Below are 21,955 nucleotides of genomic sequence, written 5' to 3'. Positions count from 1 at the left end.
AACCGTCCGATTATGAGTGGGGTTGTTTATTAATCTTGTCGGACTTGAAATCTTTCAAATTTCATTTTAAGAAGGTCATTTTAACGTTGCACTGAACTTCTGTTCACTTATTTTTCGCGCCTATTTTCCGACACAGAAGTCATGACGATTTGTGACTTACGAAAAGAAGATAGCAGCCACTTCATCAGTCTAGACACTTTGACCTCAGTTTTAACCCAAATTTACCCCTTAGTAGTCACGTCCTGCAGTTATTTTGACCCAATTAGAAGCCATCACAAAGTCAGGATATGTTTCCTTATTTTGACATTGCATTTACAACTATTGAGTGCTGGTTCGATCCAAAGTTTGTGTTATTTCTGCTGTATTTGGCTCATTTGCAGCCTGAAATCAGATGAAGATCCCTATTGCAATTGGTTTCTGCATCACCAAGTCCTTCTGTGGAGTTAACATACAGTGTGAGATTGAGCACAGATCATAGGTAAGATCTAATCTATTTGCCCCCCCCCACACTCCAGGAGTTTTGGATCTTCTCCGTTTGTGCTCCCCCTAGCTTAGTGGGTGCGTATTATTTGTACCCCCCCCCCTCAGACGCACGTGTCATATTTTTACAAGATTTACTATATAAAGACACGTGCTTGATAACTGGGGGGTGAATGACGTACTGGGGGAAACGAGTTTTTAATTATCCCCACGTGGAAATTGTGTGCTGATATTATATAGCAGTTTACAATGCAAAAACTAGCACGTGCTCCTGAGGACTAAGGTTGTAGTTGGTGGAAGAATAGATCTCTAAGGTCTATAAAAGAAAAGTTCATTATCATTCATGTCAAAATTCAGCCAATTATGGAAAAGTTTGGCTTCAGAACAGTCACACCAAAGGAGCTCTATGATGCCATTGATTCCCTCGACAACAATAAGTCTCCGGGTCCAGGCATTTTTAATGCTTGAGCAAACAAGGCAGCAAAAATTGAAATCGGAACCTATTTGCAGTTTGTTTTTAACACATGCATTAGTTAAAAATATTTTCCCAGAAAATCTGAAACTTGCTTTCATTAGACCGGTGTACAAAAAAGGGATGTAAAAATTTGTGAGAAATATAGGCCTGTCTCAACTATTCCAATGTTGGCAAAACTCTTTGAGCGTATACTTCTCAATTATTTTAGCGAATTTATACAAAAAGAAAAAAATTTGAACGGTACACGGTTTGAATTTCAGAAACATAAGTCTTGATCGAAACAATACAAGAAAAATATGATACATTAATAATTTCAGTCGCTGATTTCATTGATCTTTTTTATTGAACTAAAGCATTTATTTCAATATCGTACTAAAATTTTCCCAAAATGATTGAAACGTAAGCTTTTCAGAAAAGGCAGTTAATTTATTGTTTCATTTCTTAAAAACAGACAGCAGTGTGTAAAGATAAATTATGTTTACTCAGAATGGTTGGAAATAAATCACGGTGTTTCTAAGGGAACGGTTTTAGGCCAACTATTTTTTTTGTACATTAACGGTTTTCGAGAAAAAGAACAAAAAAAATTCAACATAATTCAATTTGCTGATGACAAAAGTTCCTATTTTTGCAGAAACAATGTCACCGAACTGAAAAAACGTGTTTCTGAAATACTGGAGAAAACATCTAAAACAAAACAAATTAACCATGAATACCGGTAACATTGAATTTCCTTAATTCTTCAAAAAAAAAAGGAATTTTGATCCAATATTTTTTCAGAGACAGGATATTAGGCCACAAAGTCACTGCAAATACTTGGGTATAGTGATTCATCTAAATGAAACTTTCGTGTATGACTCAACAAAATTGTATCAAATACGGCCACAACCATTAGATTCATATACCTTTTACGTTATCAGTTACCTCTGAAAGCACGATTGATGCTATTCAAGTGCCTAGTCCTTTCTCATTCATTTTTCAGTGCTCTTTTTTTCAGAATTTAATTTTCTGTCCAATGCAGCAAAATAATCAACAAATATTTGGTGAAATAAATTTCGCTATATGAGAAAAAAGTTTGAGAAATCTAGAGGTAACTCAGACGCACATATCACTATTTTACAGGACTTACTATATAAAGACACATGATTAATAACTGGGGATTGCACAACGTACTGGGGGAACACAAACGGAAAAGATCCGGAGTTTTTGATTATTCCCACAAACAAAATGTGTGTTGATATTATATAGCAGTTTACAATGCAAAAGATAGCACCTGCGCCTGAAGACGTAAAATTTAGGTGCCCACTAAGGTTGTGGGTGGGGGAAGAATAGAACTCAAAGGTCTATAAAAGTAAAAATCATTATCATTCGTTTCAAAATTCCCCCAATTATGGAAACGTTTTGCTTCAGAACGATCACAGTAAAGGAAATTTATTGTGCCATTGATTCCCTCAACAACAATAAGTCTTTGGGTACATGCATTTCTAATGTTTGGGCAATCAAGGCATCAAAGTTTCCAATCAGAACCTACTTGCAGCTTGTTTTGAACCCATGCATTAGTTGAAAACATTTTCCCAGCAAATCTGAAGGTTGCTTTCATTAGACCGGTCTACAAAAAGAGGGATTTACAAAATTTGAACGGAACACAGTTTGGATTTCAAAAATTATGTCTTCTAGAGATGCTGTTTTACTCTTGTTCGAAGCAAGACAAGAAAACTAAGATACCTTAAAAATTTCAGTTGAAGTTTTCAATGACCTTTTTATAGAACTAAATGAATTACTTCAATATCGTACGAAAAATTTATCAAAATGATTGAGGCGTACGCTTTTTCAGAAAAGGCAGTGGATTTATTTGTTTAATGTCTTAAATACAGACAGCAGTGTGTCAAGAGAATTGAGGTTTACTCAGGTTGGCTGGAAACAAATCATGGTGTTTCCCATGGAACGGTTCTGGGGCAACTAGTTTTTTTCTGTACATTAACGTTTTTGAGAAAAGTACTAGGAAACTTCGACATAATTAAATTCGCTGACAACAAAAATTTCCACTTTAGCAGAAACAACGTCGCCGAACTGAAAAAATAAGTTTCTGAAATACTGGAGAAAACAAATAATTATCTAAAGCAAAGCAAATTAACCATAAAAACCGGTAAAATTGAACTTCTTTGCGTCTTGAAAGAAAATGTAAATTCTTGTCCAATATTTTTTCGGGGACAGGAAATAAAGCCACAAATACACTTCAAATACTTGGGTATAGTGATTGATTCTAAATTAAACTTTCATATACGACTCAACAAAATCTTATCAAAATATGGCCACAGCAATTAGATCCATATATCTTTTACGGTATCAGTTACCTTTTACGAAAGCACGATTGATGCTATTCAAATCCCTAGTCCTTTCTCATTTAACTTTCAGAGCTCTATTTTTTCAGAACTTGAATTTCTCTGCAATACAGCGAATTAATCAACATATAATTTGGGAATTAAATTTCGCTATATGAGAAAAAAGTTTGAGAGATCTAGAGATTTCTTTGTAAAATCTGACATTTTGCCCTCGGAAATTTAACCAGATGAGTGCTTCAAAACTTAGAAAGGATATCTCATTACTGAAATCAGACGGTACTGAGAATTTTTCAGTTTTTTGCCTTAGTAAGGAAAAATAACAGAACTGAGCAGCTAACTCTCCTAAGGTCGAGCAGTCGGCCATTACAAAAAAGCACGCAAAAATGGAATAAAATTCTGCGTGAACTCCGGATCATCAAATCACGCCCTCAGTTTAAACGCATATTAAAACGGCGTCTGCTGCAACAAGTCAAACTTGTACCGTTGCAAAGGAACTCTGGTGGCTTCAAAAGTTATTTCTAACTTTAAAAAACGGAACCACTATTTTTGATTTTTAACATTGTGCTAATTTTGTATATTACATTTTAAACTTGTTATATATATATTCCCTGCGTTATATTTTTAATTTACTTGTTTAACAAAATATGTGCGAGTGGGAGGAGAGGACTAGAAAATATGCATAATGCATTGTTAGGCGCAAGAAAAGTGTAAGATTAGGGGTGTAATGGGGTAATGAGGTTTCAAGTTTCAACTTTCAACCCCCAAATTAAGCCATCAAAATACTAAAAAAGTATTTCACGTTATAGCCCCCCGAGCGTAGCGATCATATAGCGTAACAACTTAACGATTAATTAAAATACCACAACGGGGGCTATGATAGGGAGGGGGCTGTAATGGGAAAGAGCTACAGCTTGATAAATTACAAGTAAAATGATGATACATTTAATTTTTTAGCCCATATAGAAAACAGGTGTTTTCCCATTAACCCCAATCCCACGCAATTATACACCCCCTCCCCCATTATGTTATGTTCGCCATTCTTGGGGGTTGTACGTTATATGACCTCTAGGCTGGGGTAGGGAGGGGGCTATAATGGTGAATACCCAAAATCATAATGTACTGAGAGTCTTGGGTCTTTCAGATTATACCCCTCAGCAAAATCTTAGCCCTCCATTATGGTATGTTTACCATGATTGGGGGGCTATAGGCTATCTGACCAAGGTTTGTGTGTGTGTGGGGGGGGGGGCTATTATATGAAACACCCGAGAGTCCTCCTCATAAAGCCTTGTTAATCAGTGAATCAACCTATAGCATGCCAGGTATTTTGCTGGTCGACGAATGTTTAATCTGATCCAGTGTTGTTAGTATTTCTAATCTCACAAATAAGTTTTAGGTTTTGGCAGAAAAGATATTATGTTCCACAACAATTTTCTGTCCTCATCTTCGTCTCATAAAGATTCCAAGTGATTAATGAACGTCCCGATGAAGGTGTAAAATCATGTCGTTACTTTTTTGTTTTCCAAAAGCACTGTAAGCGTTTTTTTGCAAAAATTGTATGACTGGGAGTATATTCCGACTGCATTAAATATCTTCGAACTGCCTTAAACTGCATTAAAATGACTCAAAATGTTTGCCTAAATATGTTGCTCGTAACGCCCAGTTTTTCTAAGGATTGATTCAGATTTTGCTCAATTGCGTGAATGATAACTGCTAATGACTTAAGACCAGGGCATCTAAGAGGAGTTTCAATAGTTTTTGTTGAATAGATTTTCTTTCTAATAGCATCAATTGTTTGGATCTTTTCCGTTTGTGCCCCCAGCTTATTGGGTGCATATTAGCCGAACCCCCCCCCCTGACGCACGTGTCATTTTTTACATAGTAGTTTACTATGTAATGGCACGTCTCCACAACTGGGGACGCATAAAGTACTGAGGGCACAAACGGAAAAGGTCCAGTTTTTTTTTCTTTGAGCCATTTTAACTTCTCCTTGATTTGTTAAATTGCTGTCTGTATGAATCACTAAATCAATTACTTCAATTTTCTTGTCTATTTGAATTGAGTTTATAATGTTTCAATTGAATTTGTATTTTCATAATAACGATAATTTGGCATATATAAACTCTGCTGAAAGAGCTAGTGAGATATATGCTTGAAAAATTATTTATTCGAAAATTTAGATGGTAACTTAGGGAAGCTACCATTTGTGACCCCTAAAAGTACTACACAGCACAATGATAGAATCAATTTTCGGCAATCAAAAAGTAACCCTTTTATTAGCAACTTCTGTAATCTTAAGTTAATCGGCCTTTGGTTCTGTAACTAAAATCGACTAGCGACAAGCGTAAAGGTATTTCAAAAGATTGACTGACATCAGTAATAGTTTTTGTGCCGTTTGTACAAAACTAACCAAATTTTTGCAACAAAATGCCCCTCTGAAGGCCACCTCTATTGATATTTTAACGGATTAAGTTTCCTGAGTTTTCACATTTTTTAAAAAAACGCAAGAAAATATATACCACTGACAACGTTTTGAACAATCTAATTTTTCGTCCACACATTTTGAGCTACTTACTTCTCATGTACTATAACTTCTCAAGATCATACAAGACCAAAGTCTTTTCAAGGAATTGAGTATGCCCAATACATTGCCATTATTTTTATGTCTAATGATGAATATCTTGAGAGATTTAGCATAGACAAGACAACTTTTGTTGTTTTGTAATAACATGTCAATTTTATCTCATAGGATTTGATAAGACGTTTTATAAGATTATACTTGCTGCTAATTCCAAACAATTATAACAATTAAGACCTACAAGTCAGTTTAAAAAATTCCTTTTCTGTTTCCTATTGTATCCATAATCTCATTACTTAAATTTAGCTGTACGTTCTAAAGTTTTCATAATCAGTCACGTAAAATTTGAGATGAGGGCTGTACACTCCATATCTAGAAAGATGGATAAGAACTATGGATAGACACACTCCAACCATTTCTCTAGGGAAAAATGCTCTCTAAAAATTGACTAAGTAAAATTACCTGCAGCTTTTGCAGGTAAGCAAAACTGTAGGTAACATTACCTGCAAAATTATCTGCAAAAAAGATGCGTGCAGTTTAGATTGCATTACCTAGAAACTACCTGCAGACTCAAAACAACAATATTATATTAGGTATCTAGATTTTGACGCGAAAAAAGAACAAGTGTTACGAATTAAGTCCGAGCAGAAAACTGAAATATTTTAGCCGAAATTATTATTCCCTTCCTGCTATAATATCTTTGCAGTCGGTAAATAGTTTATGGCAGGGTTCTCTCGACTTTTTTCCTTTGTATTCAAGTTTGTGTAATCCATTTACCTGCAACTTTTTAGTGCGTGTGTGTCGAAATCAAAAGCGTTCTCAGTGAAAACTCTTTTTGCAGTGGATAATCAAAACATTGTGGATTTCTTGTATTGTTCAGTCATAGCTGGTTTTTAATTTAATCGGGTCAGATTTCACAAACATTAGCCCCGAAACACAAAAAAATGAGCATATTTTTGAGCTTCAATTCGGAATCATTGACGACAATTGTTATGAAAATACCAGACCCGTTCATCTTATAACTTCAGACATCAACGTTGGCACTGAAAGTTTACTGAATCAGATATCACTAGTCATTCTCATTGTCAAACACTTGAATTGTCATTTCTTACAACTTGCAAATAATTGGGCGCAATTTATTGTGCAGAATTGTTTGTGGTCTCGCTTCTTGATCAAATAAGGAATTGTAGCAAATTATATCCATTTCACTGTTTTCACTGTTTGTGCGGACATCTTAACTACTCCTCAATTCATCTGGTCAGAGAGATTTTCTTTTTTAAAATTTTGGCTGCATCCATATATCTGTACACTATCTTGATTCAAATTCTCAACAGGGGACTTCGTGTAAATAATCCCAGCATTCGGGTCAATGAGACAAAACAAAGCTTAAGGATTGCAGGCTGTAAAAAAAAGCTGGTTCGAGATTTGGGTTATATACATGCAGAGCAATTTTATTCACGGTCTTCCAGAGAAATTCTGAAAATACCCAAAAAGCTCGAACACTAATGGTACAATTGGATGCCTAGTTTTTCTTGTGCACATATCGTTAATATTTTTTTATATTTACTTTTTTCGGAGCAAAAGTACAAAACTGCGTGTGAAAAAATACTGTACAGCCCAGAGGAAAAAAATTATAGTTACGTCTAGCGCTGCTCTTTGTCCCGAGAACCAAGTTGTCCGGAAATGATGAAAAGGGTACAAGTTTCTTGGTTCAGAAATGAGTGACAAGGTTGCTCAATCTCTTACTCTATCATGCTACGATATCAATGGTCAGTGGTCAACTAATTTGACCTATGGTTTATTTTGGCAGCAGGTTCATTTTATTTCCTCGTTGCTTAAATGACGGGATTAGGGCAGCAGAAAGCCAAGCACCTATAGGTGATTAACTGAAGTAACGAAAAGATAACAATTGAGGTTTTGTCTAGTTGACTGTTGATTTTCAAGCAAATGTCAAAATGCGCGTCATCAAGGGTCTCCGGACTCTAAGATGGTTTGGGTTCTAAATGTGCGCATAGGAGTTGTCAGAAGCTAAAATTTGTCCCTCCATCTTAGTTAATCTCAATTAAGAAAACAATTTGCTTATCGAATTTGTTGTTTGTGCTATTGTTGCATATTATAGGATGTGCATCTCTTATATATTATTGGAAGAGATGCACATCATCGTGTTCAAAAACAATGTCCGTGTCTTCCTGTAGATGTTGCATTTGGACCTGAGGAGGAAATTTGCATAAACAAATGTCTATATAACCGTCAGGTGTCTACTTCTAAGCTCTTTTTTGTTAAACCAATGTATTTTGCGGGACCATTGATTATCAAACCTTGTGGTTAGATAACCAGATCTTGCATTATCTGTTTTAGCCGTCATTTTAGAGCATATCTTGTTGCCTTCACGTATTGCCATGCGCCTCTGCATGATTTTGGTAACTTGGTTTGCATACATCAAAATGGCAGACTGTTTCTTTGCATAAACATAAGTAAATCATTAAAATATGATTTTGAAAAATAAAAATTCTGCCTATGTTCAACAAAAATAATTTTAAATTTATCTTTTTTGCTCTTATTAACTCTTCCTGACGATTCTCTAATTCAAGACTTAGTTATTATGATTACAGCTTCAAGTCAACCGATTGGCTTTTAAGGTACAAACGTATTCTATAAAGTCTTGCGTCGTTGTATTTTTAGTGAAAATGCAACACCACAGAATTGAAAGCACCATTTTCTAATTTAAGTATTTGTTATTTGAAGGATTAATCTGTACTTTTTCTTAAAGTTTTCAAGTTTTCATTCTTATGAGACAGAAGAAATAAATGTGCAATTTTGAAAACTTTATTCAAAGAGTGTTAGCAAGTTTGCATCAAATTTTAGCAGCAAATATAGTCCGTTTTAGGATGTATTTGTTGCACTCTATTTACCCCTTGAACATCAAAATGCCTTGTGAACCATTTGGAAAAGATAGTAATTCTACTGTTACAAACATTAAATGTCAAAGAAAGGGCTTTGCATTGCTGTGATTGAAACATTTCCTCAAAACTATTAAAATAACGAACTAAAACTGACATTTTTAGATGAAAGAGAAGTTTCTTACATTGCTAATAAAATTTTGGAATTAAAGCTTGTGTTTGTTGGAGCCAATTAGCACTAATTAACACAATCTAAAACATTTCAACTTTCAAGTTTTTTTCTTATAATACGGAAAGTTGTAAAACTGAATCTTTGACGTCATACATCGCGTAACTCAACCTTTTTTGCCAACTAATGTTAAAGAAAAAATGAAACATAAATAGATCAAGGTTCTTTTGAAACCTCCAAATAAGGAAATAATATTAAGCTTAATTTGCTTGACTTTACTCTAACCGCAAAACGAAAATGATAAGAAAGGGTAATTGAAACAACGGTTGAACTACTTGGGATATTATACTGGTCGTCCACCGTCGCTTTTCATCCAATAGATTCATACTTTCAAATTTTGTCATGAAATGTGAAATAGAATCAATCGATTACTCTTTATTGAGCTTATAGGCATTGTTGGCTTAAGTTCAAAAATACGAATGATTAAAATCAATTGTGATCTTATATGTTCTTTGAAGATGAAAATTTTCACAGTTAAAAGCCACAGAAGAACTTACAGACAACTCATTGCTTTCACCGCATCGCATTCCCCGCTTCTTATTTCAATGCATGGTCTCTTCGTGGGACTTTTTTCGAAAAAAAATGCAAGATTTGATTTTTCATTATGGCAACTTAATGGCTACCTCAAATTTGCTTCAGACACTTTAATTCAGCTTCAGGTGTTTCTTTTTTTCAGAATACATCATGCTTATCATTTTCAGAAGAATGTGTTTTTCCCAAAGTCTGAGTGGTTTTTTAAGCAACTAAACAGGTTTTTCTACGTACAAATTTATTTCCAAGCATATTTCAATTCCCTTAGGCCAACTGCGCCAATAGTGGCTGCTATTTCAACGAGCTTTCTTCATTGATGATCTCAACAAAAGTTTTTTGTTGTCTTCTAATTTTTTTTAAAAATCATAAACCCAATGGCCAATTGGAAAATTGTGTCAACCTCTTCGTTAAAGCTTGTCTTGTTTAGGAACAATTGTGTTCAAAATGAAAGCCTGTGAATAAACTTTTACTGTATTAAGTTGACCCATGAAATGAATTTTTTGACTCAAGAAAAAAAACCTATTTTGTTCATGGAATTTTTTCTCGACTAAAATAATCTATAATAAGATTATGACCCCACCCATGAAAAGATTGAGCTGGTCGTATTAATCTGAGAAAAGGCCGTTTATGAACCCATGAAAAGAGTTCGTATCGACTTAAGGTATGTGCTTGACCGTGTAATTTGGGTCAACGTCGTCCCCTCTTGACTATCATAAAGTCTAGAAATAGTGGATAAAACAAGGGATTCAACCACCAGTAAAATTTGTCCTTTTCTCCTAACGCTAATAGCGCATGTCGAATCGGGCCAAATTTTACTGTTTGTTGAATCCCTTGTTTTATCCACTACTATATTCACCACTATAAATACATACTACGCGCACAATTGTGTACAAAAATGTACATAGCTAGTATAATTTATGCAATTCATACACTAATATCCAAAAGTTCTCAAAGATAGATTTAAGCCTAATTTCATATCTAATATGCCAAACTATACTGAAATAAATCAGGTTAATCATCTCACAAAGTTTTTTTTTAATAGAATCGGATGGACTGAAAATAACTCAAAATTGCTTAGAATTGGATAATAAGAAACAAGTTTCTTTAAAATTTTTGACTTTAACCAGGAGACGATTGATCTATGATGTTTAACTGAGTGATTCTATGTACCTGGTTACATTTTTGAGCCGAGTCTTGGGAGGTCTTGAAAAAAGGTTGGCTCGCCTTTACCACGCTACTGCAGTACTGCTCGACCTTTCTTAATGGCAACTTTGGGGGAGGGTGCAACTACAGAATGCTTGAACACTTTTAATTTTAATTATTAGTCTGACTGAAGTCTAATATTAAGCTGACTGAACAACATTAATGTATCATTTTACAGTTTTTGTAGTGAAGTGAAACTCATGATGAATAGACAAAAAGTGCGGTGGAGAATAAGGGTCCCCACGTGGAGAATTATTCTAGAACATTCTTTTTTCTAGAATATTCTCACATGATTTTTAACTTAAAATTATTAATCATTTCCCAAGTAATTACATGTTTTAAAGTAAAATAATAATTAAATCCTTCTATTAAATTGAATGATTTATATAATCTATTAAAAATTAAATAAAGATTTTAATAAATACTCACTTTACTAGCTAATTTTATAGGGTATCTTATATTCGAAAATTTCACTTGTTTTCATTCTGTAAGTGGTGGTGGCTTTCTTTGTCAATGGCGGCGGCAGTTTTTGCATGACATGCACTTTTCATTCGATCTGCTAAGCAGTGTAATGCGATGTTAAACCAAGCTTGTTGACTTCTTATACTATTAGCGGTTGCTAAATATGAAAGAAAGCGAACAATAATAGCACAGTCAAAAACACTGAGATCGGTGGAAACACAGTGATTAGTGTTTTTCTATGTCTTCTTGAATATTATACTTATAAACATGCTCTCTGAATTGATTTCTAGTGTGACCATATCTATGTCTATGAAGATAAATACATAATCTACATTTCCTATTTCTAAATCTATATAATGATATATGTTTATAAACATTACACATACTACATGTTAGATATTGATCAGGATCAGAATAATGATATCCCAAATGTTCTATATAATCTTTAACCTTAACCATATTTTTACATACATAACAAGAATATTCTAATTCTTTACAATTATTACAAAATTCTTTCCAAGGTTTATCTATGCATTTTTTGCATTTCATTTTCATTTTTCGAGAAATTATTTTTTGATTATTTCCCTAAATAAATACATCATGTCTCAATCAACTAACACTAGTGTCATAAACTTCTGCGAAGTCTGTAATCTATCATTTGAATCAAAGAAGGGTTTATACAGACACCAATCATATGATCTCAAACATAAGGAACTATTGGAGAAAATGTTTGAGTCCGAAGATGAGGAAATCTCGGATAGGGTGTATAATTTGGATGAAGGTGATTATATTATTAAAACTAAACCAGCCACCAAACCTAAAAAAAAACTGAAGAGGATATCTACACCAGAATTAAGTATGAAAGTAAAGAATGTCATGAAGAATTCAGAAGTAAAGTAGCTCTAACTACTCATTCATATAGTCATAATCGTAAGTATCTAGAAAACACAGAAGACTTCGATATAAACTCAAGTCAGAACATGAGAGAATTTTATATTACTGATAAAGGTGGGAATTACATCGAAGACATAGACGATGCAATTAAATAAACTTTAGAAGAAATTAAAAACTGTTACCAGTTTCGTAAAGTTAAGAGTTTTAAATATAAGATCACGGCTGAATGTGATTATAAGAAGAGAACCAAAGAAGAAGTTAAAACTACTAAAACATTTTTCAATACTGATTATATTAATAATAATGCAATATATGAATATGGTGACTTCAATCGGTGGCTAGATTTCGAAAAGGAAATATATGAAGGTTATGGTTATGATTTTGAGTTTCTTGGAATAAGAAGTATTCAGTTAAACATTGAACCAACTAAAGCGTCTATTGGTAGTTATATAGATTTACCTCCTGATCTCAAAAACTCTAAATCGATATTAAATATACGTAGTTATAAATGCAATTGCTTACAACTAACTAAAACTGCTTGGCTACATCCCGCCTCACACCATGCAACTCGAGAAAGTAAATATGTAGATAAACTAATTGAACCAAGACAACAACATGAAGATGATTTTGCTTATATAATAAGAATACAGAAATTGTATAATATTAATATTTGAGTATACACACCTTGTGGTAATGGTAAAATAGAATTGTTTAAACAAGTGGATGTTTTTAATAAAGATAGAAAAGATGTAAGAATACTAGTTTGGAGTAATGGTCAAATAGAACACTGTGTTCTAATAAAAAAATATAGAAACCTTGCTAGAACGACCAAATAAAAACAACATTAAATATTATTATTGTGATAGGTGTACCTATTGGTTTAACTCCCAAATTAAATATGATAAACACGAATGCAGCACCTCATTCAAACCAGAGATTGTTTGTCCTAAGAAAAAACATTACTTTTGTAAATGAACACAAACGTCAGATTATAAAAAATATTATAACTGCCGATATAGAATGTTGCATTGTTGAAGTTACAACTAATGATTGTAAATATGTATTAGCTGAACATATTCCAAGAGCTGCGGGTTACACCTGGCAAGGTAACTTCAAACACTACTTCGGTCTAGGCTGCATCAAAAGATTTGCTAGAGATCTGTTAGAAATAGAAACTGAGAATAATTTCAAACATAATGAAAAGATGATATTCACAGAAGAAGATAAATTATATCTTGAAACTAATAACAGTTGTCATATCTGCAGCAAAACATGTATTAATAAAGTAAGAAATCATTGTCATGAAACTGGTAAATATAGAGGACCAGCATGTAAAATATGTAATCTAATATACAGACAACAAAACTTCATTCCAGTAATATTCCATAATGGCTCTGGCTATGACTTCAACCTACTATACAGTGAACCCTTCAAACAGAATAATGATAAAAGAAAAGTGGATAACATACCACTAGCTGCTGGTAAATCTAAGATGTTTAGCATTGGTTGTCTCAAATTCTTAGACTGTTATAACTTCTTAGCTATGCCTCTAGATCAAATGGCAAAGATATACGGATGTAAAACTAAAACATTATATCCATATGAATACTTTGGTTTGGATGATTACCAAGAAGCTATAGGTAATCTAAAAATAGAAGACTTCAAATCTTCACTACATAATAAATCACCAACACAAGAAGAAGTAGATAACTTTAATAATGAAAACAGTCATAAAACTGGTAAAGATCTAACTATAGAGTATTTACAGAATGATGTGGAAATATTAGACTATTGCATGAATGAATATGTTAAACAAAGCATGAAAGAATTCAAGCTCAATCCCCTACACTATGTAAGTCTCCCAGGTTATAGTTTTGATTATTGATTAATGTCAAGCAGTGTAACATTAGATACATTACAAGATAAACAAATGCTAGATGATTTTGTTGGAGCAAAGAGAGGTGGTATATGTGGAATAATGGGAGATAGATATATAAATATTAGTAATACTAATACTAATGCTAATAGTAATGATAATACTAATACTAATACTAATACTAATACTAATACTAATACTAATACTAATACTAATTCTAATACTAATACTAATACTAATACTAATTCTAATACTAATACTAATACTAATACTAATACTAATACTAATACTAATACTAATACTAATACTAATACTAATACTAATACTAATACTAATACTAGTACTAATACTAATACTAATCAGGGAATCTGCTTCGCAGACACTAATGATAAAGTTATTAATAGAAATATATGGTACATAGACGCAAACAACCTATATGGTTATGCAATGATGCAAAAGTTACCTTATAAGGATTTTGAGTTTATTACTGCTACTACTCTAGATGTAATATTGAATACTCCAGATGATCATGGTTACTATATAGTTTGTGATATTGATTATACTAATGAATGTAAAGAGAGAACAGAACAGTTAGCACTAATGCCTAATAAGAGAAAGATAAATGATAATGAATTGGGATACCGACAAAGAGAGAAAAGTAAAGCAAGATCCGAGAAATTAATCTTAGATCAAAACAACAAAACAGAATATATGGTTCATTATAGGATGTTAAAATTCTATGTTAAGATGGGAGTAAAAGTAACAAAAATACATAGAGTAATTAAATTTAAACAAGACTACATATGTAGAGATTATATCCAAAACAACACTAACAAAAGAGCAACAGCTAAAACTGAAGCAGAGAAGGATGTAAGGAAACTAATGAACAACTCACTATATGGAAGAATGCGCATGAATCCCTTACACTACTTTCAAAGTAAGTTCTTGCATGATGAAGAAAAGATAATGAAAAGTGTAAGTAAACCAACATTTAAGAATATAACTAGATATAGAGATTATAGCCAAATAGAATATATAAAGAAAAAAATAGAATATGATTCTCCAGTATATGTAGGTGTTACTATCTTAGAATTAAGTAAATTACAAATTTATGATGTATTCTATAATATTCTACAACCATCCCTCAAAGATCTAACACTTCACTATATGGATACGGACAGTTTCGTGTTAAGTTATAGTGAAGGTAAAGTTAGTGATGAGCATATGGACTGAAGTAATCTAGACATACCTTTAAAAACTAATAATAAAGTCCCCGGTAAGTTTAAGCACGAGCTGGGAAGTAGAATTATTGAGGAATTTATAGCATTGTCCCCCAAAACATATAGCTTCAAAAATATGTTTGAAGCTATTATCCAAAAAACACTAAAGAAAAAGGAATAAAGAAGCATAATAATGCTAGGCACATAGATTATTATGATGCATTAATGAATAATACACAGAGAACAGTAGATGAATGTAGAATACAAAAAGTTGGTGATAACATGACAACAACAAAAACAAGTAAGATTAGTCTAAACACATTTGATGATAAAAGATTTTATGTAAATAATTTTAAAAGCTATCCTCATGATGCGAATCTATATCTATTCAAAAGAATTTTAATAAAAATGATCCACCAAGCATCATTAGATGGAGACAAAGACCTACTGGTGAATAATATTCTAGAACTAACCATTAATGATGATAGAAAGGTAATTGAAGTTGCTATTATATTATATAACGAGCTTTGCTAATTTTTATAACAAAAAACTATAGACCTAATTCATTCATTGCATCCATATGGTTGGTAGTTAGTATATTATAAATCATTATCTGAGCCATATAAATAATTTTATGTAAATAATTTTAAAAGCTATCCTCATGATGCGAATCTATATCTATTCAAAAGAAATTTAAAAAAAAAATGATCCACCAAGCATCATTAGATGGAGACAAAGACCTACTGGTGAATAATATTCTAGAACTAACCATTAATGATGATAGAAAGGTAATTGAAGTTGCTATTATATTATATAACGAGCTTTGCTAATTTTTATAACAAAAAATTATAGACCTAATTCATTCATTGCATCCATATGGTTGGTAGTTAGTATATTATAAATCATTATCTGAGCCATATATTTTTCCAAAGTGTCTCCCATGATTGTATTCTTATGTAGTGTAGCTCCAGCTATTATATTTTTATTATATTCTAGAAATTTTATTATCTTCCCAGCCCCATCTACATATTTAGAATAAGTTAAAATTATTAAATCATCATGATTTGGTTCCTTAATATGATCAATAAACTCATCTATAGTTTTACAACGTCTTTTACAAGCTAAACATCTGTTTAGATTAAGAGAGAAGCTGTTTTCATTATCCATTTTTTACTCTTAATATAATTTTTCAATACATATAAAATGACTAAACTAGATAAACATATAGAATTAAACAATCTAGAAAAAACAAAACAAAAGAAATAGATTAGAAGATAAATTAAAACAACAAGAATATTATGGTGAAATAGAAGAGCTATTTGATCCTTTAACAAAAGCTATCAGTGAAACTGCGTCGCAGATAAATGAAAACACTGAACGGAATCTAGCATTAAGTGAACAAACATTAAGAGCAGTAGATTGGCAAAATCAACAGTTAGATAAACAAACTAAGATGATCGAGCAAGCTGGTTCCCAGTTTAATGAAACTGCTTCCAAGATGGGTGAAACTGCTTTGCAGATTGGTGAAACGTTAAAGGGGACTCAAGATATAGCACCAGTTTTTGTTGATACAAAGACAGCCAAACTTGTTCATGACATGGGGGCTCAAACTAATCCTCAATTAAAATTAGAACTCATAGATTTACCTACTAGGAGATATAAAATGAATGGTGTTGATACAACTCTAGAGCAGGGTGCATTTTTATTTAGGGATAATATATATGAGTTTTCAGAAGGATTTACTGATTTTCTTACTAAATCAAATGTAACATATGATGATAATATTGAGGAAGATGAAAACAAAATTAAAAGGTTTTTATTTGATATTAGATATGATTTAGGAAAGGGGGATAAGAAAAGTGCTAGATATAGAACAATAAAACGTATAATGGGGGCAAAAGATGATGTATATGGTAGGGGGTTAAAAAGCAACCCAGACCCTAATAACTTAATAGAAAGACTAGAATTATTAATACTAGAAACAAAAGGTCATGATGGATTACATGATGAAATGCTAGATATATCTAAGCAACTATTATCTATGAATATTATTAATCAAGACCAACTAGATCATTTTGTTTTTAATTATGGTAAATGAGCGAATCTATCAGGGAACTTGCTTTGCTAGCCACGAGCAGAGCTCGTTCGCAGATGACTATGTCCATTAAAAAAACGATAGAAAAACAACAACAACAACTAGCTAAAGAAGTATTCAGTCCTCGAATAACAAAGTTTAGAAGAGAAAGAATAATACCATTATATAAAGATGAAACATGGTCAGCTGATTTAATTGATGAGTCATCTCTAAGTAAATACAAAAATAATTATAAGTTTATATTAACAGTTATAGATATATTCACAAAATCTGCATGGGCTATTCCTTTAAAGAATAAATCTGGTTTATCTATAGCTAATGGTTTTAAAATAGTATTAAGTGAACATCCACAAGGTGGCTCTGAACCTAGAAAACCAGAAAAGTTATGGGTAGATAGAGGTAGTGAGTTTTACAAAAAAACATTTAAATCCTTACTAAAAGAATATGGAACCGGCAAAGCCGCTTCAGGGATAGAACTATATTCTACTTATAGTGATTTAAAGGCTGTGTTTATAGAGAGATTTAATAGAACATTATTACACATAATAAATAAACCAATGTTCATCAATGGTGATGGTAATTGGGTAAATATATTAAATGATGCTGTTGTAACATATAACAATAACTTTCACTCAACAATTAATTTGAAACCAGTTGATGCTTCTAATAATCCTGATAAAGTTAAATACACTTTTAGTTTTAAGAATAGTAAACCTAAACTTAAAGTTGGGGATTATGTTAGAAATGTAGATAAACGTAATATCTTCTCTAAAGGTTACACTTCTAATTGGAATAGAGAATTGTTTAAAGTTAATGAAGTTCTAAAAACACATCCACCAACTTATAAAATAGGAGATATTAATGGTGAGATAATAGAAGGTAAATATTACGAACAGGAATTATTAAAATCTGAGTTTGGCTTTGAATCTAACAATAAAGTTTTAGAATCATTAAATATAGACCTCCGGTCAGCTACAAAGTAGATCAGGGGACCTGCTTCGCAGATAGACCTACGGTCCTAAGTCTAATTATAATTCTAAGTCTAAGTCTAATTGTAAGACTAATTATAAGTCTAATTACAAGACTAATTATTATTCTAATTATATGTAAACAAATACAAAGATGACAAGAAAAAGATTCAATCAAGCTAAACATAAATCAACATCAACAAACAACTTAACACTAAGTAAGGCTCGTGGGTTATTCCTAGAAGATAATGATAATATTGATATGAAGGATACCTATAAAATTACAAATGTTCATACTCCTACAGATGAAAAAGATGTTGTTAATAAAGAGTATTGCGAAAATAACTTATTATCCTCTTCTAATAAAATAGACATTTTAAGTAGAAACATAACTGAACTACGAAAGGGTGACGTTGATAAAGTTACAACTAAAACATTACAACTAAATGAAACACAAGATAATGAAGAACTAATTTATGAGTTTATTGAATCAACAAATGAAGTCAGAAATACTGTTAAGTTTGTAATAAAGTTGCTGCAGATACCATCTCTAAATATAATCAATTAAAACAAGAATTTGATAATAATAAGTTTAATCAGAATATAACTAACATACAATTAGATGAAATGTTTACTAACGGTCTGAGAGAAAAATGAAAGAATACAATAAATCTCTAAGAGGTGTTATAGTACAAAATATAATTGCTATACTTTTACAAAGTAAGTTACTTGATAATAAAGAGAAAGATAGACTTGAGATGCATTATAGTTTTAATCAAGAAGATAAAATGAAAAAAATAGAAAGAATTTTTGCTAATGAAAATAAGCAAAGCAATGACCAATCCAACAGCACCGAGTGAGAGATTACTATATCCAGATTTGTCATCAGTATCAGAAAGATTGATAAACGAAAAGATTCAAGCTAATAATAAATTTAGCAACAATATTAACATTATAAAGGATATTAGAAATTATTATGAAACTGAAACTAATAACTTTTATAAGAAGTTAAGTAGATATAAGAATCAAATTAACATAGCTGAGATAACAGAAATAGTATTATCATCAATAGCAACAACTGCAACAACAACATCAGTTTCATTAACAGATATAGGATTAGCTTATTCTATACCAACAGCTTTTGCTACAGCAACTGTTTGTGGTTCACTATCAAAAACAATTAATACTAAAATTAGAAATAAAATTATAAAGTATTCACAAATGTATATTTTAAGTAAAGAGTTTAGTGATAAGTTTAATAAACTATATACTGAATCAATGAATGATAATAAAATAGATAATGATGAATATTATGAATTTGTAAAGTTATGGATATAATGAATTTGTTTGAGGATTATAAGAAGAACAAGAAGAATAAGTTGAGTATTTTTTTAGACTAAAGATATTAGTGCTTAGTAATAACAATGTTTTTAGTAATAATAATATTATTATTGATATTTATCGATAAATATATAATCATAATCATAGCTATAATCATAATCATAAACATAATATAATCATGACTATAATCATGGATATAATCATAATATAATCATAATCATAATCATAAACATAAATAAAAACATAATATAATCATAATCATAATCAAATATTTATCTTTTCTTTGTACCTAAGTATAACCCTCTACCTTTTTGTACTGCCTTTATACCTTCACCAGTAGTTGCAAATTTAATTAAATCAGGTGTAGCCGCTAGAGCTGCTTTAGGGTTTCTAGATGCAGCTGCACTTCCTATTTTATTTGCTATTTCTAATGCTCTTACTGGATTATTAGCTACTTTCTTTCCAAAGTTAACTGTAGCCCTACCAACACTTTTTAAGAAATCTTTAAGTCCTTCTGCTTCTATTGTTGCATCAGATACTGTCATTGATTTATTCCTTCTACATAAAACACAATTACCTTTTAACATCTTAGTTCCTTTTGAAGTAATAGCTCCTCTTATATTAACAGTACCACTATAATGTCTACCTCCAACACAATATGAATTAGTTTTGAACTTAGTTAAAAGACTCAATTCTGTATATAAAAAATAATGGAAGTTAAAAAGTATAATCCCTTTGTTGTTATTAAGCCTAAGCCTACAGGTTCCACCCGCGAGCGAAGCTCGAAGACTGAGCCTCAGCCTAAAGTTAAGCCCAAGCCCAAGGTTAAGCTTGAAGCTAGAGGCTTGGCTCTAGAGAATAAAAAGAAATTAGACATTATTTATGCTAAGGGTTTTGTTAATACTAATAAGAAATAGTTGGGTATTAACAAGAGTAACAATTAGAGCTGACTAGCTATAAGTATAAGTATAAGTATATGGTTATGTATAAGTATAAGTATATAATAATAACAATAACTATATTATACTATAATTATAAATTATCGCTAGAGTTATATCTAAAATTATAATTATCGCTAGAGTTATATCTTTGACTTAAATTATAACTATGATATAATATCAACCATCTTATTACCATCACAATTAACACTAATAACCTTTCTAGTTAGTACTAATGCATGACATATAACATCTGCAACAGCAGCACTAAATATAAAATTAAGTTGTATTGGTTGTGGACCTATATGATCCCTTTGATATCTAGTATCGAATACATATATTCTATAATTACTTTTGAATGTTCTATGATTTATATATGGTTTTATATTATGTGGTAGCCCATTATAATCTTTATTAAAGCTAACAATCTCTTTACAAGCCTCATTATATTTATTGGTTCCATAATTAATATTCATTCTATCCTCGGGATAAAACTCACTACCAATCTTACAATAACATTCAGTAACATTCATTACATCAAATGTACTTGCATCATGAGTTTGTTCATTAACATTTTTATTTTCAAAACCAACTATTATATATTGCGGTCTTTCCATACCACTTTCAATACCAAGATCAAACAAGAAGTTAGTAGCATTGGGTACATTCTTATAAAATGTCTTTCTTTCATAATAACTAAAGTCTACATTATTTTTTTACTTAAACCCTTTTGCACAATAATTCTATTATCATTACTAGGATCAATACTAGGCACACACCATGATATATCTCTAATTTCTACATTACCATCATTGGCAACTGCACCAGGATTAGCATTAACTCTATATAGAGCTCTATCATTATTATTCCTTTTTAATATTAGTTTAAATCCTAAACCATATATAATCTTTTCTAAATCATTTACGAAACCAAATAGATCACTCATCCTAATCATCATAAACATATGTCCTCGTTGTGCAGCAATATGGTCACCTTTAAGTTGACTATCTCTATTGCCCTGATTTCTAATAAAACCACTCTCATATTCATCACCAGTACTAGTTAATAACTTATACATTAATAGATTAGGATGACAATGATCTATATATTCAATCGTCCTACCACCACTAGTTTCAAGCTTAATTGAACTGAACAATGCCATCATACCATAATTAACTAATCTAATAATAGCATCATTAGCAAATACACAACCAGCATCATCTGATACAACAAACTCTATCTCTAGATATGAATCACGCAAATTTAAGTGATTCTCTTCTCTATTTAGTATGATATTAATATTGGTATTAACCGTATTCATTGTTGCTAGATTATTAGGTTTATTTTTTATAATCTTACTTTTATGTATATCGTTTTTATAACCATAAGTTGTATCCAAATTAAAATCCATTTTTATTAGATAAAAAAT

The sequence above is a fragment of the Convolutriloba macropyga genome, chromosome 14, assembly GCF_964194025.1.
Source record: "Convolutriloba macropyga chromosome 14, txConMacr16.3, whole genome shotgun sequence".
Classification (NCBI taxonomy): Eukaryota; Metazoa; Xenacoelomorpha; order Acoela; family Convolutidae; genus Convolutriloba; species Convolutriloba macropyga.
Note: the sequence above shows the minus strand (reverse complement) of the source record.